Genomic DNA, 12360 nt, shown 5'->3' with positions numbered 1-12360 from the left:
GGGGTCCTGGGCTCGCTCCCACATAGTGAAGTTTGAAGTCGTGGCCGAACTCGGCGATCGGGGTGAGCCGAGACTGGCTCCGGGGGTTGAGGGGAATGCCCGGGAGTTCGGGGCAGTGACATTCCATTGTATTGGAACCTGGGTGGCCAACAATGTGGTCTTGGGGGCCTTGGCGGTCTGAGGGTGGGGGAGGCGGGGAGAGAAAGAGGCCGAGTCCCACAGAGCCGAGCAGCGTCCCTGACTTTGGGGGACTTGGGCGGTCTGGTTTGCGGGAGAACCCCGGGGCGTGGGGCCCAGGAGGAGGCCCGGCGGGGCGCGAACGCTATGCACAGGCTGGGTGACATATGTTTGCAGTGGTGGCCAAGAGAAAGCGATTTCTCCTCCACGCGTTCAAAGTTACTCCTGGGTTTCCTCCTCTTCTAACAACAGCAGGAAGTAAGGAATATTTGCCTTCTGTATCTTGGGGTGACCAAGAGTTGGTAAGGATTATGGGGAGGGGGACGGAAGTGGGGAATCAGTGAGGGCCGTAAAGGTTGAAGAACTGAAGCACGCTTCTCCATCTCGGCTTCAAGCCCGGCTTCATTATGTAGCGCGGGGTTCAAGAGTTCATCTTTCCTTCAACATGACCAAGGGAATCTAAAATGTTGACTCTTACTAGATACTTAAGCTCGCGAAAAATAGTACCACACAGTCAAACGGTCCCATTTGAATGATAACTGGAAGGCGTGGTCTGGTTTGAAGGATTCCGGAGCGGGGTGTTTTAAAGTCACCTCTCCTGAACAATACTGAATCTGGTAGGTGCAGCTTTTGATTACAAGGACCAGGGAATCCTGGGTTGCTAATGAATTCATCCTCAGCTACCAACAGGAAGCTTCGTGGCTTTATGATCTCATTATTTTCACGACAGAAGTGAACTTTTTACTTTATATATTACAGTGTTTTAGGTTACCGTCTTTGTTTTTATCGTAGTTACATGTTCATGATTTGGAAAATATGTGCGAGGAGTAGCTTTTCTTTGTCTTAGATTGTACCTTGGAATGCCTGTGAAAGAGAATGAGAAAAATTTGGTTCAATAAAAGGGAAATAAGCTTTCTTAGAAAATTTTAGGCTCCTTGTTTAAAAGAGCTGGTATTTTAAAAATAATGGGATGTGCCAATTTGGAGCTAAATAACTGAATACTAAAACCTTTCAGAAATAGCTGTGATTTTGCATTATATACAATTTGAGCCATTTTAAGTAATTTTATGAAAGATGCTCAGCTCTTCCATTATTTTATTTATTTATTATTATTTTTTTTGGTAATTTGACTATCATTTTTCAAGTAGTTTTTGCATTGACCATAGTAATTTACAAATTAAGATTACTTTCTTTTCAGTGTACATCAGTGATAGGTATTTGTGCATCATTTTTAAAATGTTTTAAATGTAAAATTATTTATTAGGTAAATGAAACTGAAATGCTATCTAGTTATTTCTGTTATTTCTTTTAGCAGAATACTTCTGAGGCAAGAAACTAAAATCTACTTGTCATATTTTCCAAATGTTATTTTTCAAAGTAACCCAGAATGACTTCCCAAACCCATTTGAAAACAGTAAGTAGATGCATTTGGAACACATAATCTAGAAGAGATTTGTTTATTGGAAGTTATTGATTCTTAAATGCTAACCCCTACCCCCCAACTCCTTAAAAATACTTATTTTGGAGTTGAGGTCAGATGAATTATAGCACAGAAAATTCAGGCTTCCTCCCCTTGCCAACCTGCTTTGTTAACATCTTGTGTTAGGATCAGGCCATCTGTACAGGGCTGCACACCCTTCTTAATTGTACCTCATTTTATTCTTCAAAGTGTGCAAATGTCCTCTGGTTTCTCAAAGATACTGAATCTGAAATATGCCCTTTAACTCTTTAAATATTCTCCAATTTCAGAAGCTTATTCATATTTTTACAAAAATTTAAAAACCTTTATCATAATTTATGTAGCAGCTGAATGTTTTTGTTCCCCTTTGTGGTAGTTTCTTCTGAAGGTGCAAATGAGTACTAGTTGTGATGATGTAATATGGATACTTATCCACAAAGAAATAGCCTGTCTGTCACCTTGTTTCCAATAACCTGTTCAGAAACTGACAGATGTTAATGACATTTGGTTGTTACTAACATAGGATCTAACATAAGGTAATGTCTTTGCTTGGTCCTAAATGCAACATTTTCAAGAGTTGATTGGAAAGAATATGGTAAATAATTCTTCATGAGTTTTGAAACAGTACTTTTTTTTGGATAAAAAAGCCCATCAGATGCTAGGTTTTTCTACTGTTTTAACAGATGAAAAATAAAGAGCCTGTGGGAAAATCCAGCATTTTACCTTAGAGCTTTTAGAGAGATTTCTGAATATTTCTAAAATAGTACCTACTAGATACATGAAAAGTTCAGGGATAAGAACTGCTCATATGAATTCCTTTATTTGTGTTCTTCTCAGTTTTAGGTCAAACAAACATGTCACCACGCAGTTGAAAATACCTTTTGTGAGGATGTTTTAGATATTGTAATACCTTTGCAAGCTTTTTGAAATAAGATGATAATCAGGAAGTATTAAACACACTGTAGACTTGCTGCTCTTTTCTCTACCTGAAATTTTTTAACTTGTGCAGAATAGAGACAGACTGTTTCATCATCATGGTGAGGATAGATGTTGTGTTTGTATTTGAATACACACCAGAGAGTGAGTAAATGGAAATACTTTGTTTTCAGATAGATTTATATTTGCTTTTTGCCTTTCTAACATGAAACATAGTCTCAGTTTTTTTGCTGCCAAAGGTAATTTTTAGAATTTCCTAATTCATAAGCCCTTTTTGATTGTAGTATGAATGGGTTATGAGTGTGATCGTTACCCCTTCCCCCCAAAAATGATTAGTTTCTCTAAAAATGGTCACCTTCTATATGAAGGATATTTGTTTGAATACATTTTTAATCTTTTTAAATCTAGAATTTCCCTCAAGCTTTTGGAAAAAGACCTTGTAAGATCACAAGTATAAGAGTTAGGGCCAGTCCCAAATTAGTGAGAGGTTATTTCAACAAACTTCTGTTATTAGAGTTCAGTAGGTATTTTCCCATAAAAACAATGTTATAAGTAATAGTAGTTAATCATTTTATCATTTATTAATTTGTGTTAGTTACTGTTTTAAGTGAGCTATACATACATTATTTAATCCTTACAGCTATTCTTTGAGGTAGATATTTTTTTATCTTCCTGTTTTGGATGAGAAAACTCAGGCATAGAGATCCTAAGTAACATACCTAAAATTGCATAGTTGATAAGTAGTGGAGTTGGGATTTAAATCTGGGCAGTGTGGGGGTCCCTGCTTCATAATAAGATAGTCTAATGCTGTGATCTACCTATATTATGGATTAAATAAGCTTTTGTGTGATAGCTTGTAAACCTAACCATGATTAATATCTTTGTTTCAGTGTTGTCACTGGTGACCATTTCCTTCTTGAAATATGCTTCTTTTCACTTCCACTTAACTGGTTTTCCTTCTTTTTCTATGACCACTGCTTTTCTGTATTCTTCACTATTTCTTATTCCTCTTTTTTCTAATCTCTATATGTTATTTCCTTAGGGCTTGGGATTGCTTTGATTTCTTTCCCGTTCTGTACTTTTGAGGACATCACATCCATGTCCATGGCTTTTAATACCATCTCTGTGTGGAAATGTCCATATTTGTGTCTTCAGCCCAAACCTCTTCTGATCACCAAATCACATATCCAGCTGCCTCTTTGACACTTTACTTGGGTATATCAGGGGCATTTAGTGATGAAATTAAGCTCTCCCCATTCATCCCACCTCTGCTTCTTTAGTGAGGTCCATCTCAGTAAGTCATATCTCTGTCTACCGAGTTACTCAGGCCAGAAACCTGGGAGTTGTATGTGCTCAGTCACCTAACCCTGCTGATTTTTATCCCTTAAATACCTCTTGAAACTGTCTATTCTCCATTTCCACTGCTCTACCCTAATCCAAGCCATCATTATTTTTCGCTTGGATAACAGCAGTAGCCTCCTAATTAGTCATCTCAAAGCTTTTCATTCCTTCTTTCAATTCATTCTCCTGATAGCATCCGGGATGATTTTTAGAAACCAGATCTACCAGTCTGATCATGTTCCTCCTTTGCTCAAAACCTTTCCATGGCCACTCCTAAATCTTTGGGTCAAGTTTTAAAAAAATCTATAATGTGCCTGTATGACCCTGTATATTCTGGCCTATTTTAAATTTCTTGGGTCATCCTAAATTCCTTCCTGTCTGTTCCCTCCATTTAGATAACTTGATTCTATCACTACCTTCTAACCTGACTTTCTTAAGGTATCTCATGTTAGAAACCTGGTGACTTCCAACTCTCCTTGCCCCCCACCCCAGCTTGTTTTGTTTCAATGGTATTTGTTTTCACAGTACTTTTTACTTTACTTTCAAATCACTTCTTACAAATGTAATTATATTCCTATATGCTGTTCATGTGATTATTTGTCAGATAGGTATCTTCCTCTAGAATGGAAATTCTTTGAGGAACCCTCTCTGTTTTGCTTAGTCTTGTACCCCTATTAATCCTAGTTTTCTTTAGTGCCTGGCATAAAGTTTGTGCTTAAAACATATTTATGACTTGAAAGCCAGAATGCTGCTTCAGTGCAGGAAGTGGGAGCCCCTTTTCCTGCTGCATCCTCTAGTTCATCCCCTTCCCCCCTATGTGTAATAGAGTCCAAGAGGAGGGATTTAGAGTGCTTGTGATTATAGCGGATTAGAAATATGAGTAGATGGACCCCTGCTTCCTTTTTACCTTTCATTGTTATGCTGTCTGAAATAATATGTACTAAAATTGATCTAGCAAGACACAGTCAAGTTTTTGTCTTTCATTTCCTAAACAAATATACAAGTGCTTAATATTTGCCAGGCACTGTCGCCTTTTCCTGAGGTATTGTATTTCTGTAGTGAAAGCTTGAGAAGTCAAATGGCAGTCATTTACTCTTTAAAATGTACTGAACATCTTTATCTTTGAGTTGCTGTTACTCAGCTAAGTTCTACAGGGTGCCAGAAAAATGAAAAAGACACTGTCCTGTCTCTCAAAGACCTTAGGATCTAGAAGTGCAACAGGACAGTATACTTGCTGTCTGTCTGCTTGGCTTCTAATTATTGAGTGCCCAAGAGCTTGGAGTTCTATCTCTTTTTCTTTACTCTCCACACTCCCCCAGGCAAAGGTACCATATATATTGAATGACTTTCATATTTTATCTCTAGATTCATGTCTAGTTGCCTCCCTGACATCTCTACTTGGGTGTCTAATAGGTATCTTAAACATAATAGGTCTAAAATATGATTGTCACCTTACCTCCCACTTGGTACTCCTTTAATCTTTCTTACCTCAGTAAATAATACCACCATTTAGTTGCTCAAGCCCAAAGGTTGGAGCCATCTGTGATTCATTTCTTTCCTTCCCATATCCATTCCCTCAGTACATCCTGTTGGCTTGATCTCCATATCCATAATTTCCCACATGGACTCTTTCAGTTGCCACCTAAGTGCTTTCCTTGCTTCCACTTTGGCTCTTCTGAAATTTATTAAGCACATGGCAGCAGAGTTAACTTTTCAAAATACAGATCAGATAGTATCATTCCCCTGCTTAAAACTTTCGAGTGTTACTCAGTAAAATCCAAAGTTCATATGGCCTTCAAGGTCCTTTGTGATCCTTCAGCTTGTTCTCCAACCTCATCTCATTCCACTCCTACCTCTGATGCTTCAGCTACACTGCCTTTTTCTGTTTCTGAAACGTACCAAAATTATTTCTTAGGGCTTTTGCACTGGCTGTTCTCTTTGTCTGGAATTCTCTTTCCTGATCTTTGTTTTGCAAATTCTCCTGGACATTCAGGTCTTCCCTCAGATGTTATCTCCTCAGAAAGGCCTTTCTTGACTGCCCTGTCTAAAGTAACATCTTATCACTATCATACCATAGTTTTATTTTCTTCATAGCAATATTACTGTGAAGTAATTATGTCGGTTTGTATTGTTTGTTAATACCCTGCCCCATACTATTAACCACCACTAATAGAATGTATATTCCATGAGAACAGGATCTTGTCTGTCTCATTCATATATACAGAAGGCAGGTGTTGGTGATTGAATCATGTTCCCCACAAAAGACATGTTCAAGTCCCAACCCTTAGTCCTATGGCTGTGAACCCATTTGTAAATAGGACTTTTGAAGATACTATTAAGGTGTCCCCGAACTGAATCAGGGTGGGCCTTAATCCAATATGGATTAAGTCCTTATAAGCAAAGAAAATTGGACACAAGAAGGAAGCCATGAGAAGTGAGAGGCTGGATATCAGTAGAACCCAGGAGAAAAAGGAAAAGATGCCACGATTTGCATTCCATGTATTTTAGTTTGCTAGGCTGCTCAAAGCAGATACCATGAAATGCATTGGCTTTAGCAATGGGAATTTATTAGCTTAAAAGCTGACAGTTTTGAGGCTGAGAAAAATGTCCAAATCAAGGCATCATCAAGGTGCCTTGATTCCTGAAGTCTGACTGTTGGTGATCCTCAGCAACTCTACCACATGGCAAGGCACATGGCGGTGTCTGCTGGTTTCTCCCTTCTCTTTTGGATTTCATTGATTTCACTTTCGTGCTTGCATGGCTCCTCCCCCCCCATCCCATTTATAAAGGGACTCCAGTAAGAGGATTAAGACCCATCCTGAATGAGGTGGGTCACACCTTAACTAGCCTCATCAAAAGATCCTATTTAAAATGGGTCCACACCCTCAGAATGGATTAACTTTAAGAATGCTTTTCTAGAGTACATACAGTTTCAAACCACCACACCAGGTGACAGAAAAGCAAAGGACCAAGGATCACAGCACCCAGCCCCAGAGTGTCACAGTCCATTGTGAGAAAGTGTCACCTTTTTGACTCCTCAGTTTTGCACTTCTGTTAGTCTCAAAACCATGAGCCAATAAATTCCCATTTTTAAGCCAATCCATTGTATGGAATTTGTTTTAGCAGCTAAAAAACGAAAACAGTTTTTGGTACCAGAAAGTGAGGTTCTGCTATGACAAATACCTAAAAATGGAGAAATGGCTTTGGAATTGAGTAATGGTTAGAAGCAAGAACTGTGAGGTCTCAGTAAAAAAAGCCTAGATTGCTTTGAAGAGGCTGTTGGTCGAAATATGTACGTACATTAAAGGTACTTCTGGCAAAGTCTTAGAAAGAAAGGATGAGTGTGTCATTGGAAATTGGAAGAAAGGTGATCCTTGTTATAAAGAGATGTTTACTGAGCACCTCTTATATGCTGGGCGTGATTCTGGGAACTCGGAATACATCAATAAATGAAACAGTGATACCTAGCCCTGGTGGAACTTGGATTAGAAGTGTATAGAGAGTGACAGATTTAAAAAATAAATATAATTATGTAAATTATCTAGAATGTTGGGAGGTGATAAATGCAAAATAAAAAGAAAAACAGAAAGGAAGAATGGGAGGTGTGGAGTTTGCAGGTTGCAGATTTAAATAAGGTGGACTGGGCAGCTCATAGAAACGGTGATATTTGCACAACAACTTGAAGGTGATTGTTCCGGTTTGCTAATGCTGCCTTTTTGCAAAATACCAGAAATGGATTGGCTTTTATAAAGGGGGTTTATCTGGTTACACAGTTAGTCTTAAGGCCATAAAGTGTCCAAGGTAAGGCATCAACAATCAATTGGGTACCTTCACTGGAGAATGGCCATTGGCATCTGGAAAACCTCTGTTAGCTGGAAAGGGATGTGGCCGGTGTCTGCTCTGGAGTTCTGGTTTCAAAATGGCTTTTCACAATGGGTTGCAGTCTCCAAAATGTCCTAAGCTGCAGCTCCTCCAAAATGTCACTCTCAGTTGCTCTGAGGCCCTCTGTGAATCCCTTTATTTGACTCCAGTGATCCAGTTAACACGCACGGTGAATGGGTGGGGTAGCACCTCCATGGAAATTATCCAGTTAAAGTCATCACCCACAGCTGAGTGGGTCATATCTCCATGGAAACATCCAACTGAAAGGTCACACCTTAATCAAGAAGATTAACCAGTCTGCCTCCACAAGATTGCATCAAAGATAATGGTGTTTTGGGGGCCATAATACATCCAAACTGGCACAGTGATAATATTTTGAAATGAGAGAAATATTTTACATTGAGAAACAGTATTCAATAAGTTTCTTTTGTCACTAATTCAAAAGAGGTTTTGTTTTTTTAAAAAAGTTTTGTTAAAAACTTTTGTTAAAAAAAGAAAACAACTTTCCTTCTCCATTGCTGAATTTGCTTTCAGAATAATCTTATTTCTTTGTAATATCTTCATCCTTTGTTGCTGCTGCTAATTTTAATTTTAACATTATACTAGGTGACTTTTTTATATAATAGAGATATTGTAGGCTTACAGAAAAATCATACTTAAATTACGTACAATACAGAGTTTCCATATAAACTCTGTTCTAGTTTGCTTAAAGCTGCCATTAACACACACACAAAAAAAAAGGCCATGTGGCTGGCGTCTGCTAATCCTTTACTCCTGGATTCTGGTTTCAAAATGGCTTTCTCCAAAATGTCGTTGGGATTCTGTCTCTCTTAACTTCTCTCTAAGCTCCTGTGCATCCTTGCTTGTTCTCCCAGGATATTTCTCTCTAAGCATCTGGGCTGTGGGCAGGGAGAGGGGCGGAATCCTCTCAGCTTCTCCCAGGCAAACTCTGAGCTTCATCTCTTCACTTAGCATCTCCAAACATCTTTCTGTCTCCCCTCCAAGCATCTGGGTCTGTTGTATCCTGAGCTCTCTTAAGGACTGCAGTAAACTAATGAAGACCCACTTTGACTGGCTGGGGTCACACCTCCATAGAAATAATGTAATTTAAAAGTCTCACCCACAGGTGGGTGGGTCACATCCCCATGGAAACGATCTAATCAAAAGATCCCACTAATAAGTCTATACCCACAAGATTGGATTAAAAGAACATGGCTTTTGTGGGGGGACATAACAGATGCAAACCAGCACAAACGCCATCATCAACACCTTGCAGCAGTGTGGCACATCCATTACAATTCATGAAAGAACGTTTCTATAATTGTGCTATTAACCATAGTCCCTTATTTTCCTTAGGTTCATTGCTTGTGTTGTACAGCCCATGTTTCCTTTTTAAAATTTCTATTCTAGTAACAGATTTACAACCTAAAATTTCCCCTTTTGACTATATTCACATGTAAAATTCAGCTGTTAATTACATTCACAGTGTTGTGCTACCATTACCACCAACCATTACTAAAACTTTACAGTCAATCCTCTGTACATTTTAAGCATTAATTCCCCATTTCCTACCCCCATCCTGGCCCCTGATAACCTATATTCAAGGTACTGACTATGCTTATTCTAATTGTTTCACAGCAGTGACATCATATAATGTTTGTAATTTTATATCTGGTTTATTTCACTTAGCATGTTTTCAAGGTTCATCCATGTATGGGAATTTCATTCTCATGAAAGAAGCATGTATGAGAACTTCATTCCTTTATCTATATATGTAACATTTTGTTTATTCTGTTGATGGACACTTGGCTATTGTGAATAATGCTGGTATTAACATTGGTGTATAAGAATCTGCATCCTTGTTTTCAGTTACTTTGGGCTATATACTCTTGTCTCTTTTATCTTTGAATCAAACACACCACCATGTGGCAAGTGTGCTCTTCGCCTCAAGGCCTTTGGGCTGTTTCTTTGTGTATTAGTTTGCTGGGCGGCTATGACAAATAGTGCACAATGGGTTGCCTTATCAACAGAAATTTATGGGCTTACTGTTTAGAAGGTATCAGCAACATGCCTTCTCCTCAACATGCTGGCTTGCCACAATCCTTGGGGTTCTTTGGCTTGTGTTGCTGCTTCCCATCATGTGGTGATCCCTCTCCATGTGTGTGCTGGTTTGTATATATTATGTCCCCCAGAAAAAGCCATATTCTTTAATGCAGTCTTGTGGGGGCAGACATATTAGTGTTGATTAAGTTGGAACCTATTGATTGAGTGTTTCCATGGAGATCTGACTCAATCAACTGTGGGCAAGGCCTTTGATTGGATAATTTCCATGGAAGCATTATACCACGCATTCAGGGTGGGTCTGAATTAAACCACTGGAGCCCTATAAAGAGTTCACAGACAGGAGGACCTCAGAGCAACTAAGAGTGACATTTTAGAGGAGCTGCAGCTGAGAAAGACATTTTGAAGATGTCCGTTAGAAGCTGATGCTTTGGAGAATGCCATTTGAAACACAACCTGGGAGGAAGCAGACGCCAGCCACATGCCTTTCAGCTAACAGAGGTTTTCAGACTCCATTGGCCATCTTTCAGTGAAGGTACCCTGTTGATGCCTTACCTTGGACATTTTATGGCCTTAAGACTGTAACTTTGTAACCAAATAAACTCCCTTTATAAAAGCCAACCCATTTCTGGTATTTTGCATAATGGCAGCATTAGCAAACTGGAACAGTGTGTCTCCTCTTTTGGTTTCCTCTGGCTTCTGGCTCCTCTCTGTGGCTTTTTCTGACTTCTGTTTATAAGGCCTCCGGTAATTTGCATTAAGGCTCACCCTAATTCAGTTGGGCCATACCTCAACTAAAGAAAATATCTTTAAAATGTCCTATTTTTGATAGGGTCACACTTGCAGGGACATGGATTAAGTTTAAAAACATGTCTTTTGACAGGATACATAATTCAATGTACCATAATCTGCCCTCTGGACCCTAAAATGACATGTTCTTCCCACATAAAAAATACATTCACCTCATTCCAATTTGGGGGATCCTGTTCCTTCCCAATAAGCACCCTCATTTTAACAGCAGACACCTTGCAAAGTTGGGAATTGAATTTGCATTATAATACAGCAACTCACGATGAGACTCTGTGTTTGGTTTCTAGAAATCTCAAGTCTGTGGATATAAGAAATAAAGAGTTTCTGTCAGGGCAGACATGGAAAATTTCATGTCATACATATTGTGCTTGAGCTGGGCATTTGAAGCCCTGAACTCATCCTTTTCTTTAACAACTTTATCCAGCATATTTAGGAACAACCAGCCAACTTCATATTTTTTGACTTCATATAAATATGCTAAATATCATATACTCTGTCACCCAGAGCCTTGCCTTTTACAGGGATTTGGGTGGGAATATCCAATGGTGATATTTTTTATATCTCTATTGCCATTTCACGCCATGGACTATCAGTGCCGTGAACATTGGAAATAGATTCTTTAGTGCTTTTAAATCTAAATCAGATGAGAGAAATAATTTCAAAAACCCTAAAACCAATTCAGAAATCCCATCCTGATAATTCTTTCTTAAAGAACCCTACTCTCAGTACCAAAATTTGTATTAGAGTTCTCCAGAGAAACAGAACTGTTAATCATATAACTATTAAGAGATTTATTAAGGGAGTTGGTGCACATGACCACGGGGATTGGCAAAACCAAATTCCATAGGGCAGGTTGCAAGCTGGCAACTCTGGTAAAGGTGATTCTGAAACTTGGCACATCTAAACTCCTAGGAGAGGCCAGAAGCTGAAAACTGAAGAAGATGAAGTTGAATTCCCTAGGAGAAGCTGGCTGGCTGAAGTAGAGGCAGAAATTCTATCTTCTGAAATCCTCAGTTCTGGCTTTTCAGACCTCCAACTGATTGGATGAGTACCCTCCCACATTGCAGAGAGCAGCCTCCTTTATTGATTGTAGATGCCATCAGCTATAGATGCAATCAGCTGGTTATAGATGCAAATCCATCTATCAGATATACCCTCACAGTAACAATCAGGCCAGTACTTGCTTGGCCAAACTTAACCTAGTCAAGTTGACACATGGATTTAACCATCACATTCTGCCAGGATGACTCTTCCCTCAGATTATCTGCATGATTTTCTCCTTCACTTAATTCAGTTAAAAATGTCACATTGCTAGAGAGAATTCTTACTACTCTCAGTGAAATGGCACCTCCCCCTGCCCCGTCCCATCACTGTCTAGCCCCATACCTTGATTTATTTTTCTTCATAGCACTTATCAAGCCATGATATTAAATATTTATCTGTTCTTATTTATTGTTGATCTTTGCCTATTAGCCTGGTTTTTTCTTATTGCAGAACTCTGTTTTCTTTCACATGCCTGGCATATAAAAAGTGCTCAATAAATGATTATTTAATGAAGAATATGTTTAACGCTTGAGTATATTCTGCTTTGACTAGCTGTCTCGTATTTCAGAGTTTAAATTTGTCTCTTAAAAGTTTAAAGGTTCTTTAGGGATCCTAACAATGTGTCCTTTGTTGCTAGGCATGTAGGGTAT

The 12360-nt window shown here is 38.9% G+C and overlaps 1 protein-coding gene across 1 annotated transcript in view; it reads left to right on the top strand.

Annotated features, from left to right (window-relative positions):
* The window catches only part of QSER1 (glutamine and serine rich 1), a 99612-nt gene that overhangs the window by 765 nt on the left and 86487 nt on the right, over window positions 1-12360 (top strand). The window lies entirely within an intron of this gene.

Source organism: Choloepus didactylus, chromosome 6 (genome assembly GCF_015220235.1).
Source record: "Choloepus didactylus isolate mChoDid1 chromosome 6, mChoDid1.pri, whole genome shotgun sequence".
Lineage (NCBI taxonomy): Eukaryota > Metazoa > Chordata > Mammalia > Pilosa > Megalonychidae > Choloepus > Choloepus didactylus.
This window is presented reverse-complemented; position numbering and strand designations above follow the sequence as displayed.